The following is an 18,336-nucleotide window of genomic DNA, read 5'->3' as shown; positions in this document are numbered from 1 at the left end:
TCATCAAAAAGCGATTATTTATAAGCAAATAATATAACTGGGTTTGCGCGTAACACAAATGTTACCAACGGCCACTTTTCAAGGGTTGGCGATTCTCTGGAACAATTAGAAAATTCTTTTGGTTTTTTTTCCAGTATAACCTTTGGTAACTTAAATGAATCAACTGTTTTTAGATATAAATATTAACGGATAACGGATTTTTTAATATTGAAAATATTAAAAAATCCGTTCCTATTGTAATTTGCACCTTCCAAAAAAAAGTCTCACGTTAATAATTTGAACGTGGATAATTGTTAATTTTATTCATTTCACATACACATTATCTGTATTTGTCCAGAGATCATATTGTCACAAGTCCAGAAATTCTCATTGTATTCATTTTTATATACCCTTGCTGTGGTGTTTTGGCAACCCTATTCTTACTGTACGCACTTTGTATATTCGTCGTTGAGATCTTGATAAGAAAATGTTTTTATTATTACATTAAGCTGACTGCGCACTACACAGCCAAGCTGCAGCAACTGAAATATTGTTCAGCCAATTTTAATGTTTGGCTTTGAAACATTAAATAGTTTAACTAGGCAGCTAAAATGAGGAAGCCCTTATTTGAGTGAATACTTAACATTTTTATTGTTACCTTGTATTTTTACTGGCACAAAAAAGTAGCTGAGAGGATCAACTCGATCAGGATCCATTATTAAATTTTGCTTATCTGGTTAATGAATAGCTAGACTTCGCTCCTAAGATTTAATTACTTTTTTTTAAATTCACTACAATTTAGCTTACTACAATCCGAGTGGTTAATGATGATACAGTCAAAAGACGGTAGCCAGCTAACCTGTTAGCATACCCCTGTTATATTTACCTACACCGTAAATTAGTTTCTACGCAGCATCTTACCGGAGCACTAAATAAGTTAACCGCACGACTTTGTCGCTAGTAAATTCTGTCAGGGATCACACACGTGAAAAAACATGTTAAATCTTTATGTATTTGAACTGTAGATGCATCAAAGAAAATGAGTTACTCCAAAAAGCCAACATTTTAATTCTTGTTTAAACCAATCTAGAAACTATATATGTATATTAATATTTTAAACGTATTTGACAAGGCGGCCAATCTTGCGTTCAATCGTAATGGATTCCTCGTGTTTTTAAAAAAATTTGTAAATCTCCATTTCATTGTTACTTCAAAGGAACGCTTAGATTGGCTAGCTGTAAGAGTTACTAAAACTAACTAAAAAACCTAATTTAAATTTGCGATAAAGTTAATATACAATTAAATCTGAATACATACACATTATGCAATCCCTGAGGAGCACTATAAGGCTAGCGTTACATACTACGGTTCCCTCGGGATGAGAAACTTAACGTCATTACTGTTTAAGGGCGCTTACAGGCGGAACGACTTTAAAAAGATATTAATAAAGGTTCATGAAAATAACAGACAGATGAATAATAAAGTATCAGTTTCTATTTTTTACAACAAAAGTGAATTCATTTATTCAAAAATTCATTTATTCAAAAGTTTGTTAGTTGAACTGCGAGAGATTAAACGACTTATTTTTTATAAATGTGGCGTCACTAAGAATATTTTTGCAGTGTTTTGTCACAGTCAAACTGACGTCATATTTTAAATATTAAAACACTGCGTTACAAAGTACTCCAAAGCTACGCCACGGATATCAATGTTGTTAGGGTTAACAGTCCAAATTAAAAGAAAAACAGCAGTACCTACAGTATTTCGTATAAAGCAAGTAGTCGATAATGAGATAACTTTAAAGTGATCGAACGATATGGGCCATTTTACGAAAACTTTGAAGGTATCGAGAACCTGTCCATACTTGCGAGCGGGTTTATTTATATTTAGCGTGAGTGTTTATGTCATCTCTTTCCTGATTCATAAAAATGCAGTTTTTAGATTTAAGAAGATTAAGTCGCCGCATGTGTAGACAGCCTTACGCGTTTCAATCAGTCAGCCGCCTTAATGACGTTTCGTAGTCCCAATTACATTACGCCTGCGTCATGTCATGTGTGCAAGAGGCCGGCGGTGCATCCGAGCGTGTAAGAGTTATAGTTACGCTATGCGTTAGGCGTGCCACTAACTTGCGACTGTCGGATCCGGCTAAGCAAGACTTTCGTATCCACCTAGACATTACAACCTCTAAACATACTTGAATGTATTATTTCAGTAGCTTAAGCAAAATTCCTTTGGTCTATCATTCTGGTACCCTTTTTCTTAATTATTCAAACCTATCTAGTGTGCTTAGGTCACTGGAACAGATCAACGCGTTACCGGCCCTCTGCAGGGCACGGGTCTCCTTCCCTAATGAGAACGGTTTTAGGTCGTAGTCCACCACGCTGGCCCAGTAACGTTCGGTGGACTTCACACGACTTTAAGAACATTACGGAGAAACGGTTTACGGTTTCCACGCGTTGTTTTCTTTCGCTGTCAAAGCAAGTGATATTTTAATTCGAACTGGGACCCCCGAATTTGTAGCTGTAGTCTACTAGGCTATCACCGCTCTCCGGAAGATCGTCTAGTACAATTTCGAAAAGCTCTATGCTTTTTCTGTAACATTTTCTAAGTATAGATGAAAACTTTTTCAAAGAATCAAAAGACGGTATAAACGTTAATCTTCATAAACGTCACTAATTTATCATTGTAACATTAATTTCAACTGTTAAAGTTAAAGTTAACCATTTTATCACTGACTACAATCCGGTGTCGGACACCCATAGAATTTAATGCGTTAATCCCATGAAAGGAGCTCACTATTGTGTTTGGAAACAAAGAGTGGTGATAATGGGCGATGGTTTTAAGTATTAAGGGGCGGATTTAGATTTACCAAACGTTATAGGCCGTGCCTTCGAGAGCACGTTAAGTAGGGTCGGTCTGTACACTAACTTTAAACATAAACTGTATAGTAATATAGATGCCACATATAGCGACCAAATTAGTTAACATCGGATTGGTGAAGTTCCTATTATTTTTTATTTCATAAATGATTACTAGTGTGATTATCCGAAAGTATGTGATAAAGCGGTGATAGACCTACCTAGCCTCCGACTTCTCTTTCTTGGGGCCGAGTTCGAATCCCAGCACGCACTTTGAATTTTTCTCAGTTATGTGTGTTTCAAGCAATTAAAATATCACTTTCTTCAACGGTGAAGAAAAACATCATGAGCAAACCTGCATGCCTGAGAGTTCTCCATAATGTTCTCAAAGGCGCGTGATGTCCACCAACCCGCACTGGGCCAGTGTGGTGGACGACCTAAACTCTTCTCATTGTGGGAAGAGATCTGTGCCCTGTAGAGGGCCAGTAATGGGTTGTATGTGATTATATCTCCATAATTTCTTAGAAAAAGTACCTACAAAATAGATATAGTTCTAGTTTCATTGATACTACAACTTACTATAATTACTTACTGTAATTTACTTTTTCGCAAGTAGACTTATTACGTCTAGTCGTGTTTACCTATATGCAAGAAACATTATTTAACATACACTAAGCTGTCTTATGGCAAAATAAATGTATCTATTATTTTCGATTTAGGCGATTCCTATTTTTATTGAAAATAGGCATTAGCCTTCTTATCATAGCCATACTAAACAACCACGATATAATGTTGTTCGGAGCAAAAAATAATTAAATTTTATATTTGTTTCAGGTAAGCAATCGCGGTTTCTACCAACGTAGTGCCTAACAACCTATAAGTAAGTAAATAAGTGACTTTTATCTAATGTAAGATTAGTGAGTTACTTCCTAACGAGATTCCAATTAAGAATTGGCAGTAGTAGAGCTCAGAGTCGCTCAGCGGGTGATGGAGAGAGCTATGCTGGGAGCATCTCTACGTGATCAAATCAGAAATGAGGAGATCCGTAGAAGAACTAGAGTTACCGACATAGCTCAGCGAGTCGCGAAGCTGAAGTGGTAATGGGCAGGTCACATAGCTCGGAGAACCGATGGACGATGGGGTCGGTGCTGGAATGGCGACCCCGCACCGGTAAGCGCAGCGTAGGTCGGCCCCTAACGAGGTGGACATATGACATCAGGCGAGTCGCTGGGAACCGCTGGAGGCAAGCGGCCCAGGACCGTGTATTGTGGAACTCCCTACAAAAGACCTATATCCAGCTGTGGACGTCGATTGGTTGACATGATGATGATGATGAGAGCTTTTTGTGACAAAGCTCGTCCGGGGAAGTACTATAGCCATGCTTATTTCTGCCGCTAAGCAGCATTGTTACAATGCTGTGTTCCGGTGAATTACAGGCACACGAGACTTAAACCTACGCTTCAAATTGATGGGCACACGGCCCTGTGAAGTGTTGCTCTGTTTATACCTTGACGATGGTTTTCAACTCATCCTCAGATGGACCTTGCGTGGTCCCCGTCAATTATTACAAAAAAAAAAACCAATGCCACAGTAAATAAATACAAGTATCTGTCTTTCCAAGTAGTCTTTCCGCTATAAAAAAATTAATATATCTATATAGATGCCATTTCAGGTAGCTTATCTTATATCTTTAAACGAGCAATTCTTGTATATATATAATTGGCATCTCGGAATCGGCTCCATCGATTTTTATTGAAATTCAGTATACAGGGGGTTTCAGGGGCGATAAATCGATCTAGCTAGATTTTTTAGAAAATGACATTTTATTCGTGTTTTATCGATAAATATATATACATATATATGTAATTTGAATCTCAATATGTATACAGAGGGTTTCGGGGGCGATAAATCGATCTAGCTAGGATTCATTTATATTGGAATCTCGGGCAAAAACTGCAAAAAATATCCTCTTTGTGAGATCCTGATGCGTGCGATGCGTGAACGGTAAACGTTACGCCAAACGTGTAAGTTTATCTGAATTGTTGTTAGTTTAAAGTTCTATAAAACAGTCCGCGACAACATACGTATATTTTTTTAAGTCGGCTCATTCGCGGACGAAGTCGCGCGGGTCCGCTAGTTCACGGTAAAACCTATAAGTAAGTAAATAAGTGACTTGAAACTAATCAGTTTCCACTAATCCGCGCTGGGCCAGCGTAGCGGACTACGGCCTTAACCCCTTAAAACTGTGGGAGGACACCCGTGCTCTGTAGTGGGCAGGTAATGTAAACTAAGCAAGGATTGGTTAGTTAAAAAAATTCCAAAAACCATTATAGTTAATATATTTTGCTGATATATCGGCCATTATTTCCACTGTTTTCCAACATCGAAGCACACTTTAACAGCAGACTGCGCAATAAAAATATTACCACACAGTCTGCCTAGAAATGACTAATAAAAATATTACTACACAAGGGCGATAAATTAATAACACACGTGTATGCGATAAACGTTATTTTTTCTTTATTATTTTATTGACATAAAATGCTAATGTTGTAAAAGTTAAATCCACAGGAAACTACGTAAATTATTACTACCGTGCTTTAAATCTATAGTAATATTATAAAAGTGAAAGTGTGTCGGTCTTTTTATTTGTTTATGTACCTATGTACTCTACAACCGCTGCTCCGATTTTAAATCAAATTCGCAAACTTTTTAACGTATATATAATATTGGTATATATATGCATAATATTATGTCCATTTCGTATATAATACAACATGGCATACTCTTTTATCTCCGGATAAACAACAGGATAACGTTCCCGATAGATTTTTAATTTTAGCTTTTCGCGCCGCTTCACTGATCTTGGCGAAAATTTTAATCATCTTATAGTGCGGATGTAGGATCAATTTTATTCCAGGAAATCAACAGTTTTCGTTGGAATTAAGAAAAACCGATATAAATCTAGTATAATGATAATTTTATATCTCTACTTAGTGCTGCCCGAAACTTCGTTCGTGTTTTTTTACTTCCTTAAAAATCTCTCGGGAACGATAAGTATTAAACTTAAAACGTATCCTATGTCGCTCTCCAAGATGTAAGATATTTCTGTGCCAAATTTCTTTAGATCATTAAAAGTTTGCTGGATATAGGTAACAATTTCGCATTAGTAAGGATTCTGTAGGTATATCATTCCTACGATCTCACTATACGTTCTATGTTATCTTCCTCCAAGCCGCAGTAGAGCGTGAAGGGTCAAAGCTAAATCCCTCTCTTAAGGAGTGAGCAGCCCACGCCCAGCCGTGGGATATTAACTAGCTGAGATTACGTAAGCGACATGTTTTGAAGTTATACCTTATTCTGTCTTACCAGGCGATCAATTCATACATTATTTATATTCCGATACCAGTTAGCCCTTGACTGCAATCTCACCTAGTGGTAAGCGTGATGCAATCTCAGATGGTAGCGGGCTAACCTGTTAGGGAGTATGGCAGCTACATTTAACCCTCACTGCTACTCGGTTTCTACGCGACATCGTACCGGAACGCTAACGACGGCTCGACGGAAGAAGCCGTGGGAGGCTTCTTCCGTCAAAGAAAATTCAGAAATTATAAAGTCCTATTTTGGCCCCGCCGGGAATTAAACCCCAGACCTCCAACTAAAATCACAGCACTCACCACTGCGTCGCGCCGGAAGGTCGTCAAAAACAACCATGTAACTCATTAAGGAGGATATTTTCCATTTAACGCCATCTTAATGTTTCATGCCAACGCTGGTCGTAAACCCAGTCTAAGCCACTGTATCTTACGTTGAGGAAATGAATAATAAAAATATACTACTTACTATACAGTTGTTATACAACTGCGTACTATAAAACAATAAAACGGCGTAGGTATCTGTAGTAGTTGAACAGCGCGTCACAACAGGGGCAGCGCCCTGCAATAAGGCTTTCCATGGGATCTTGAAACCACGGACTGTTCCATTTTTTTTTAATATGAGATATGTCAACCTGGTTTAACTCTCCTCGCATTAATTAGTATTGCAATTTACGTAGTTACTTACTGTAACGGCTACGTAACGCGGGGTCTAACCGGCGTCAACGTTGGTGTACCAATTTGATCGCCAACCATAAGGTGTAATCTTGCCAATTGGCCACAAAAAGGACGCTGCATTATAGTGCAGAAGTGGGATTAATTTAATTAAATAAACGAATACAAGGTATAGATAGGAACGTTTTCGAAAGACATGATAATTAAGAGTTTTGAATTTCGAAATTACTCTATTGGCTCAAACCACCAAGTTGGTATGGCATTCGTCGTTACATTATATATAGCATATACTTCTGCGTTTTTTGGGTCTTTTAAAAGTATCTTATGTTCGTCTCCAAAGTCTACGTTTATCTATGCAAAATATTGATGAGATCCTTTTAGTTGTTGCCGTGCACAAATAATCCAGAGTAGTAGAAGTATATAATAACTGACACCGACAGCTTAACGTACCTGCCGTAACAAAATTTTTATATTTAAACCCAAAAATGTGCTTCTAATTTAACCGGCATCCACGCCCTTCAGACCCGAACACGGCATTGCAACAATGATGCTTGTCACAAAAAGCTGTACTACTCTAACAGTTTACCGTTGGTTTACGTTATATGCAATAATATGAAATTTGCTAAGTAATCCATGGCGTCGCAGGTGTTATGGTGTCAGTAGCGGGCGCGCCGTTGCCATGGCGACCGCCGTGTTTGCCGCCGTATCGATCGCGCCGCTTCCCTGTTTACGCGGCGTGCACGGTCGCTTCGGAAATACGCCTCCGTCGGGTGCACTTCTGTTATTCTTCCCGATTGTCGCCGACGATTCGTTATTGCTATGAAGTCTTGTCTAGTGGGAGGCGTCGGCCGTGGCTAGTTACCACCCTATAGACAAAGACGTGCCGCTAAACAGTTTAGCGTTACGATGCCACGTAGAAACAGATCAGGGTTATAATTGTCATATTCTAACAGATAAACCGTCTTAAATTGCATCATCACATGAGACTGCAGTCAAGTGCTTATTTGTAGTGAAATGAATAAATGAGTTGGGTCATACTACTCAGTATCTACACTGATAGCAGGTGTTACGTTGTGAAAGTTATAAGTTTACAGGTGCTACCGACAAAAACGTGCCGCGAAGCGATTCAGCGTTCTGGTACGATGTCGCCTAGAAAACATTTCGAGGGGTATTTATATAACTTGCTTGCCTTGACAGGTTAGCCCGGTACCGTCTAAGGCTTTAACATCAGTAACCATCAGGTGTTGCTGTCAAGGGCTATCTTGTAGTGGAATTATAAATATGCAAGCAATGAGCATTGAGATCGTGACGTGACCACAACTAAGCAGCAAATCAGCTTGATTGTTTTCATGAGTTAGTGTAGAGGAGAGTAACATGGGTTACTTTTACGAAACAATTCCTACGGCATTTGTAATAAAAGCGGACGAAAAACGCGGGCAATAGCTAGTGTAACATAAATAAACCCATTATAACTTAAAAAGCTACGAATACCCTCGGAGTTTACGTTACCAAATGACTTGAACACTCATTACGTGTTTCCGATTGGTCCGGAGCGGTTCGATTTACTTTGAAAAAGCTTTGATTTACCCGAGAGGCTTCGTTTTCAATTCCCGCTGTTTGCACGTGAAATGGCGGATCGCGATACGTACCACCCAACGTTCAAGGATTTGTTTATACGAATTTATACCTACCGCCTCGGTGATTTGTACCCGAAGTTAATATTTTATTTATTCACTTGCAAAACCATAAAAATGCTTTACAATAGGCGGACTTAATGTTAAAGCAACGCTAGAATATACATGAAATCTATCCCCGTCTCCAGCAGGTAATCTGTTGCCTCTCAAGTTATCTCATAATAATAGATTGATGCATCAAAATACTTATAAATCGATAGCCTAAATAAATAAAGGGATCCAACAAATAAGATCAGAAGTCTTCAGAAAATTTCTCTTTTATCAGTTTCCGTATAACCGTCACCTTGATGAGCAAAAGAATTTTCGTAAACTATGCCAACCGTAGGGTTGTCAATCACGCTCCCATACGCATTGGAAGCTTTTACTCGTCGTATATATATCTTTCTAGATCATAATAATATTCAATATATTTATCACGCCGAGTGCTATTTTACGACTCAGCTAAGATACCTGTGTCTGTTTGTTTCTATCCCTACTAGTTAGCACTTAAAGTAAATCACCTGTGAATAAGTTGTTATTCAGTCTCAATATTAGTTTGGCAGTTATATTAAGCCACCTAAATGCTAAATCGCTTCGCTGCAAGTCTTTGTCGGTAGGGTAGTAAGTAACTAGCCACGTCCGGAGCAGACTAGAGAAAAATTGCAAATAATAAATTCCTAAATTTATTTTTTAATTCAATTTTATATATTTATTTGCTTCCAGGCAACTAGGCCGATATAAATTTTCCCTCCTACTTTTACGGATAATACAGTCGCAGCGGGTTTCCATCAAACTGCATAATCCGAAACAATCCAATGAAGCAATAAGTTAGCGCAAATAAACATTATTTATAATAAAATCATATGTTCCAAACTGGATTTTGGCAACCCTAATATTAACAAGGCGTAATTTACGATCAACGTATAATTCTGTTTCTCTTTACATATTCTTCTAATACAAGTCTGATTTAAATCAATCTTATTATTTTTGATTAATGTTGTTTTCCAATATCTAGCCCACACGCCCGACTTCACACGAGTGGCCTTGAATATTAATCTCGCAATGCTGCTTCAAGCCTCCACGCTGCCCCAATGCGGATTGGTGGGCCTTTACAATTATTGTCACGATAAGTGATAACTGACGGTTTAACGTGCTCGTCGAAGGCGTATGGGGAAGACTGATACTCCGTGCTACCAAAGATTAAGGTAGAGATTGAGTAGCTAGTAGTTAATATCCTATCAAAGGCCAACATTGTCCAGACAGCAGCGACGCGACAGTATATAGTCGTAGGGTATAGATGTAGGGTGATGAATAAATAGGAAGCCTCTCACAAGACCAGAATTCAGAAAATATGAATTTCCGAATTGCCTCTGCCGGTCATCGCGTAACATTAAAGACCACAGAGTTCAGCATTTACACCATTGAGTACCTAGTTCCATAGATACACTTAAATACGTCAATAACACGATTATAAAGTGCGCTTATAATAGTTTTAAAAAAAATAAACAAACTCCAGCATACGTAACAACAGAAAACTTTTATAACATTATTACTCAAGTTACATGAGCTTCGCAAACAATCTTAATTGAATAAATTGTAAGAAAAATCTTTAGAAAAGTTCGAGTTAACCTTAACTTGGACAAAGCCGGGCGAGTTCCTTGCTCATCAAGTAACTCGATGAGTTCCATGCTCGGAACTGTTGGAACTTTGTCGGAACATTTATTTTAACTCTCCGGGCCACGGCTTTGTTTTTTAAGCGGCTATTGGATAGGTGTCACTTTCAAGAAGATATACACTGCATGAAATTCCATTTTAACTCAAAATGCAAGGATAAACCTTTTTGTCTTTAAATACTTTTACTTTTTTTTTAATCTTTATGTTATAAGTATTTATGTACTCGTATATTATTCATAAAAATATTCATCAGTCATGGAACACAAGCTAAGCTTACTTTGGGACTAGATGGCGATGTGATGTATTGTCGTTGTATATTTATTTATTTAGTAAAATTATCTTATCTTAAAATTTACTATGGTGTTTTATAATATTATGAATATGTAATATTAATATTAAGTTTATCGAGATAAAAAAATAGCCTGTCGATTATACCAAAATTACCCTAATATTAAATTGCATTTTTGTACTTGGCTTTTGTACCTAAAACTAAAACCACTTCTTGAAGAGGACAACCCGAAAAGGTCATTACATTTCCAGCATAAAATTCTTATCTATCGGTACCTACTGTTTGTTTGCTGGGATGCTTCGGTGACGACTAATCTCAACCGCCACAAAGTTGTGTCACTTGTTCATAAAAAAAAACCGTGGTCCTGTGTAAAACTATCATCCACATTGGTCAGTTGATTTAAAATATTGAATTTAGAAGGAAGAATAACTCTGCGAGGGTTCGATATTTGAAGGAAATAACTTTCGGCATCGAATGTCGGAACGAAATGCATTTGAGATTAGCCAATACATCTGTCTTTGTCGCGCCGGATGTGTAGACGTTTGTTGGAGAGAGATAAATGATTATAGCATTTTGTTCTCGTAAATGGAACTCGGTAGATACCTACGATTATTTCCTATGCTAGTGAAATAGTATTTATGCCGAATCTACAGAAATCTATAGAATATTTCGGCTTCCGTATATTCAATCACCCTGTCTGTGGGTGTACCTTCATTCCTCAAGATCGTGGTCCAGGTGTGATATCAGACTCAGATGGGTGTATGGCATCCATCAGCCGTCCAATGTTGGACGTTGGATGACCTCCCTCCCTTAATTTCTGAGTTTTCTCCGGTCTATCCTTTTGGGAGGCTTCTTTGACTAGTTACCTACCGACAAAGACGGGTCGCCAAGTGATTTAGCGTTCCGGTACGATGATGCTTTGAAACCGACTAGGCGTATGGGTTAAATAATGGCCACAAACATGCCACAAAAAATTTTGTGAGTTATATTCTGCGATCTAGTTGGTCCCAAAGTCCCGAGTCGCAACCCGATAGTCGCATAAAAAAATCTGTCGCTAAAAACGACATCATAAAAATCGTTTTCTCTCAACGAACCTAATAACAGGGTCAACGAGCACTAAGTGGCTTCAAGTACAGGTTTACAGGCCATTAAGCCTTCCTGAATGTGGAGCTAGTTCGCCTCGACATCCTCCGGAATCGATATCTGTGACGCAAGAGTATCGAGTGACCGCCATCGATATCGATGCGGTGTAACGCAACACTAAACGGAAGGCCTGTATGTCGCAAACCTTGTTATATAACTATGTATATGGGATTTTTAAATTTTTCAAAAGGGCATAATAAATTCGAATTAAAAAAATATTGGTTACATACTTGGATGCATTATCTATCTATAGTCCACCATTGGACTAAAGGCCTCCGCCCCGGGAGGGTCTTTCCAGACTCACCCCTCTGGGCGAATGGGTTGGTAAACACAGTAAATAGTACTCGTAGTTAGATAGATTCTTCGTTACATTCCCTTAGTCGCATCGTGGTGACAACTGTTACCTGATTTGCCGCCATGACAAGGCACGGTTGAAAGCATTATCTAATTAAGAAATGATATCAAGCCCAATAAAAGAATAGGTGAATGTTATAAAATGAAAGAAATATTTTTTGAGGAACCTTTTAATTATTTTCTAACTATACAACTATAAGTGTCGAAACACACAGTTGCGCGGGTCGTTTTGCGTGACGCACAGACATCGAGTTGTGAACGGTTTTTGCTGTGGGCGTAATATTATAACTGAAATGATATCAAGCACAATACAAGAATAGGTAGGAATGTTATAAAATGAAAGAAATATTTTTTGAGGAACCTTTTAATTATTCTTTAACGATACAACTAAAATTGTCGAAACACACAGTTGCGCGGGTCGTTTTGCGTGACGCACAAACATCGAGTTGTGATCGGTTTTTGCTGTGGGCGTAATACTATACCTCATAACGCCGCGTGCAAAAGGGCCAGGAAATATATTTTTGTCAACTAACTTTTAGTGGTGTGCTATCACACGTGGTGGCAAGTAATGATGCAGTCTTAAGATAGTAACGGGCTAAGAAATACGGTAGTTATATTAATATAATTTATAGTCGTAAAAAAGTAATAGGCCCGTTTTGACATTTGTCATCGCGACGTAACTAGTTATGAACCATAAGACTCGGGACTCGATACTCACGATAAATCAATTCAAGTTTGTATCAGTACTTGAATGATATTATTATGTATTGTAAAGTGTTCGTTCGTTCAAAGTATTCCTTTAACTTCACAACCAAAACGCGTGACTAGCTGTTGATTATACATCCACTTTTCAACATGTTGAAACAGAGTTAGTACTATATAACAACAAACACAAAAATCGAGTCAAATCACTATGTTTAATTAATGTCCAAAATAGAAGAGCCATAGTTAACGTAATAGTAAACAATATATATCAAACTTACACGAGCGCACAGTAAGCTTTACAAGATGAGGAACGAAAAACTGCGCAGTGCGCGCGGGGACTTTTCAGTCATGTGCCGTTTGGTGCCATACATCAACTCAGACTCTTTAACGTACCAAAAAAATTTACGTATTTTTTAAAACACCGTATGTAATTGATTTTTATTTTATTGTTTCTTTCAGTTTCGTTCCAAGTTACATTCTATGGTCTTGCACAAATGTCAAAACGGGCTTATTACATTTTTACGACTAAAGAAGTATATATTTTTTTCAGATGATGATGTCCTGACCGTAACTAATATTATAAATGCGCAAGTGTGTTTGTTTGCCCCTCCTTCACGCTCTAACTTCAGCTTGATTTGTGAAATATTTAGTTGAAAGTATGTAGACTAACATATGTTAAGAAAAACAAACGGTTCCCACGGGATATGTAAAAAAACCGTAATAAAAGCGGACGAAGAATGCTCGCAACAGTATTTTCGCGCCTACTGACTACTGAAGCCTATTTGATCACGCATCGTGTGAACCTACACATCACAAGATACGCCCAGTGTGTTACGGCTCTTACAAACTATTCATCAGCCGTTTGAGGGTGTTTGAAATGAAAATATATGAATATTTTATTTTCATTGCAAGAGAGGTTTGGATTTGTGTCAAAAGTGGGTTTACTCGGTCAATTGGGGGCTTAATCACATGAGTGGGCTAATTATTTCTTTAATTGCATAGCTTTCGACTCATTATTTCATCAATAGCCTATAACAGTCCGCTTCTAGACCAAAGGCCTTTGCCAACCAGAGGGCTAGCCTATAATCAACACGCTGGGAGAAGCGTTAGTAATCGCAGTAAATGGTACTAGTAGCACGGATAGTAGTAGCACGGATGGTTCTAGAAACCCGTGGGAAGAGGACACAGGGGTGGTGACCACTGATTTCTGATCTACCGCCACCACGCGGTTTTACTTCTAATTATTATTTACTGACCAACAATTAGTGTCTCCAAAAACGAACGGCCATAGGATACATTTTATCCCGCGATAATAAAGACTATCTGCGGTTTTTGTTAAAATAAATAATAAATAAATATACTACGACAATACACACATCGCCATCTAGCCCCAAAGCTTAGCTTGTGTTATGGGAACTAAGATGACTAACGAATATTTTTATGAGTAATATGCATAAATACTTAGAATATACATATAAACACCCAGACACTGAAAAATATTCACGCTCATCACACACACATTTTCCTGTAGTGGGAATCGAACCCACGGCCTTGGACTCAGAAAGCAGGGTCGCTGCAAACTACGCCAATCGGCCGTCGAAAACCTATTTGTTAAAAACCTATTTGTAATAGTTTTCACTTGTGTTGGCAGTCCCTATTACTTTTTTGGCATTGACTTAAGGCTTGGTTCGATTCCCATAACTGTTTTTTTTGTGGTATTTCAGAATCTGAGTGTTTATCTGTATATTGTCAGTATTTATGTCTATTATTTATCAAAATATTCATCAGTTATCTTACACAAGGTACGCTTACTTTGGGGTTGGATAGCGATGTGTGTATTTCCGATATATATTTATTTTTTATTTATAAAAAAATAAAACCTTTTGTTCGATTCCGAATCTTCCATTTAAATGTTATGAATATTCAAAGTATACTTTGAAGATACGTCGCCATGGAGAGCCTCTTTGTTCTTGTCAGTCGATCACTTGTGTTGCCGTAAGATGATTCAACGCAAATAAAAATGGCCGCGTCACATGCCCGGTGTACGGTCGTTGACACGGGTATTGACCTTTGTGCGCTATGGTATTACTTTTGTCCGCGGTGACGGTTACTATCCCTACCATGGTATAATAATCTTCGACCTTAAGTGGTAGCTGGCTTCCTTGACCTCCTCGGTGGAGTGGTTAACGCCGTGGTCTTAATTATGGTAGGACATAGGTTAGAATCCCGAAGAAGCAAATTAGAAAATGCATAATTTTTGTGGCGTGCACAGGGTTTTTGACCAGGGTATGCAAAAAGCAGGTACATGGCATAAAATGGAAATTTTCCCCTCCAATATGACTTCTATAAAATAATTTGGGTATGCAGTGCTTTTGTGCATGTATGAAGTGCACGCCACTGGTGATAGCCCAGTGGAGGACTTCACTTTCGGAGGGCCGAATTCTAATCCCAGCACAACCTGTAACTTTTCCAAATTATGTGAGTTTTAAGCAATTAAAATAACACAAGTTCTATGGTGAAGTAAAACATCGTGAGGAAAACTGCATGCCTGAGAATTCTCCATAATGTTCTCAAAACATATGCCATGTAGCGGGATGATGACTATTATTGCGTCGATAGTCAGGTAGTTTGAATACGGATCACAAGATTTACGGATACGGATTTTCTACAACGCACAATATCGGATTAGATTTTATAATTCTGTACTGTATTGTTCACCAGAAAACTATGAAATTTTCTTGTATTGTTCGAAGAGGTTATATTGCAATGACCTCTACGAAATATAAACGACCTACCCCAATACGGCGCAAGGTGGATAGGGTTGCATGTGTGGGGTGTAAAAGTATAAAAATGGCGGAAGCTATGCACGGGTGAAAAGTGTCGCAAATTATACACGCTCGGCTTGTAATTGTTTCCTGTACCATTTAATGTTTAGTGACTATACATATACATTTATGTATTATATGTCTTTAACTAGCGTAGATAGTTTGTGGTTAGGACTTCGATTTAAATTTCGCCGGGACCGAGTTTTCTCTTGTTTTTTTGGTTTCTTGTTCATAGGAATACAATTATAAACCTTAAAACTTACGCTAGTTAGTTAATTCACATCGTCTCAAACTACACGGTTTATGTGATTTCCACGTCACAGGGAATCCTAGTGTGGAAATCACAGACTTTATCTGTATTCTTTGGATTACTTTTTATGTGTTTGTTTGTTTGAAATAAATTGAAAATTAAAAAATTCATATATATGTGCCTTTTAAGGAATCAAATATCACTTGCTTTAGTGGTGTAGGAAAATATCGCGAGGAAAAGTACTTGTGTGAGGTTTATTCATGATGTTCTCAAAAGCTTAATAATTTCGATTGACTTAGGATAGTATTATTATAGTAAGTAGGAATTAGTGTACGAACATATATATTTTTTGCATGCCACCTAAGGCGGATTGTTTGTCCCTATATTTTGTGTACCAACAATGTATAACCAATCTGCAAATAAACGATTTGAATTTGAATTTGAGGCGGGAGGAGTCTACCAGTCCTTGGGCAGCGTAGAGGACTACGGCCTAAGCGCTTCTCATGCTGAGAGTAGACCTGTGCAATGTCGCGGGCCGGTACTGGGTTAGAAATGATGATAATGATGACTTTAATTACATCGATAGTCGGATAGTTCAAACACGGATCACAAGATCCTAGGTTCAAAAATTGCTCATAGCATTTATTCATCGCCTATATTTTCTCATTACCAGTTCTGAGTGATGCGAGTAAGGAGCAGAAAAGTGATGACTATGGTGTTACTTTTAACTCCAATGGTCAACTAACAATAGTTGATCTTGGGAGTTAAAAAGAGCAACTATAATATCGGACATCCAGCTGGGCATTGAGTGGTGGGCTATTTGTTTATATTGAGAGCGTTTTGATTATCGCTGATTAATCCGATAACCCAATTAACCGTCTGTTTCCGGTAATAGATGACCGTTAATTAATCCGTCAACTTGATCAGCAGAAATAATAATTAATTAACATTTTATACCCACGAGAATTAATGCTGACCAATACTTGTCCATACTGTAATATTATGAATTCGAAAACACTCTGCTTGGTTTTTACGTTTCCACTGAACAGATATCGCAAAAATTTTGCAAACAGATACATAAGCATAGGTAAATTTATAAGATTTTTAATTTTAACTCCTCAAAAACCAGACAGATCCTTCGGGATTTTTAACGAAACCATAAAAGTCCTGTTATACGGGAACCGTTTTATTTCCTAGGCTTATTATCCTAAGTAAACTCGTATATTTCAGGATGCAAACTATCTTAATTTTTTTTTTCTGGTGGGAAGCCTCGTAGTAGTTATTCCTTCAGGTTAGGTAGTTAATGATAGAAATAATATTATCCAAGTAATATCGAGCCATTACCTCCAAAAGGAGTTTAAAGTATATGTAAATAAAGCTTCTTTTGGGTAAAAAAAAATGTTTTTTCAGTGACGTTAAATCGGCGGTAAAGACTCGATGTAAATGTTATAAAAGGTAAAATAAAATATATACATTATATTTGCAGGTAGGTGGACAAGTAATATAACTCCTTTGTCGGTGGATATAATCGGAGGGCAAAAAAAATCAAGCCATTTTTAATTTATTCCCATAACTGGTGATTCTTTATCAAACTTAGTCTTATGCTACATTAGACTAGGAGACAAAAATTATTGTATTTCTCACAGTAATAATTGAAGGCCCACCAAGTTGATGGCCTACGCTTACAAACAGAGTTATGCTTAGCTGGGAATGCTAGGAACAAGTACTCCAACGTGCCGCCATCAACCTGAGATGTAGATGTTAAGCCTCTTTTGCCTGTACTAACACCGGCAACCACGCCCTTCAGACCGGAACCCAGAATTGCAACAATGCTGCTTAGCGGCATAAACAAGCATGGCAGTGACGACGATGGTAATAACATATTAGGTAATTGGGTTTGTATGATTGTATAACATTTCGTTTGCTGATCAGCAAACGACGATACGTGTGATGACATACTAACACACTTCGCAATGCTTGTGACATTGGCTTTCGGTAATTGTATAATGCACACGTTGCATGTAATGTCACGAAATAATTATAATGAGCAACTAAACGTTGCATAGTTGCGATATTGATATCTTACAAAATTAGTACCTGTCTAACAAGCACTGCCTACGTTTTTGTACTTATAATAAACGACTAAACCTGGTTTGTGTCTTTGGATATATATTATTTATCTACACTAATAATAAAGCTGATTAATGTTTTCTTATTTGTTTGAACGCACTAATCTCAGGAACTACCATTCGGTTTTTTTTTTTTTGCTCTTTTGCCACATTCTTGAGGAAGGATGTATAAAGGCACTGAGGGGCTAGGAACTTGAATGATAGTTTGTATTAGACATATAGGTTTTTACCAAAATTAACAGAAACTTAGAAATAAAGATGTTTTCTTTTTATACTGGCTAATAAATAAATAGGTAAATAAATTTATTACGACAATACACTCAACGCCATCTAGCCCTAAAACTTAGCTTGTTTAAATTTATTTATAATATACACAAATATTTAGAAAACCCAGACACTGAAAAATAT

The 18,336-nt window shown here is 37.6% G+C and overlaps 1 protein-coding gene across 6 annotated transcripts in view; it reads left to right on the top strand.

Annotated features, from left to right (window-relative positions):
• The window catches only part of LOC120624924 (brain tumor protein), a 190,648-nt gene that overhangs the window by 102,688 nt on the left and 69,624 nt on the right, over positions 1-18,336 (top strand). For 4 of the 6 annotated variants that reach the window (XR_005658784.1, XM_039891743.1, XM_039891742.1 and 1 more), the window contains exon 4: positions 3,672-3,717. The exons of the other annotated variants lie outside the window; for them this stretch is intronic. The gene's annotated coding sequence lies outside the window, so the exon portion shown is untranslated. The remainder of the gene's footprint in view (positions 1-3,671; positions 3,718-18,336) is intronic. 6 annotated transcript variants of the gene reach the window in all.

Source organism: Pararge aegeria, chromosome 7 (genome assembly GCF_905163445.1).
Source record: "Pararge aegeria chromosome 7, ilParAegt1.1, whole genome shotgun sequence".
NCBI lineage: Eukaryota > Metazoa > Arthropoda > Insecta > Lepidoptera > Nymphalidae > Pararge > Pararge aegeria.
The sequence above is the reverse complement of the archived record's forward strand: the minus strand, read 5'-3'. Positions and strand labels throughout refer to the sequence as shown.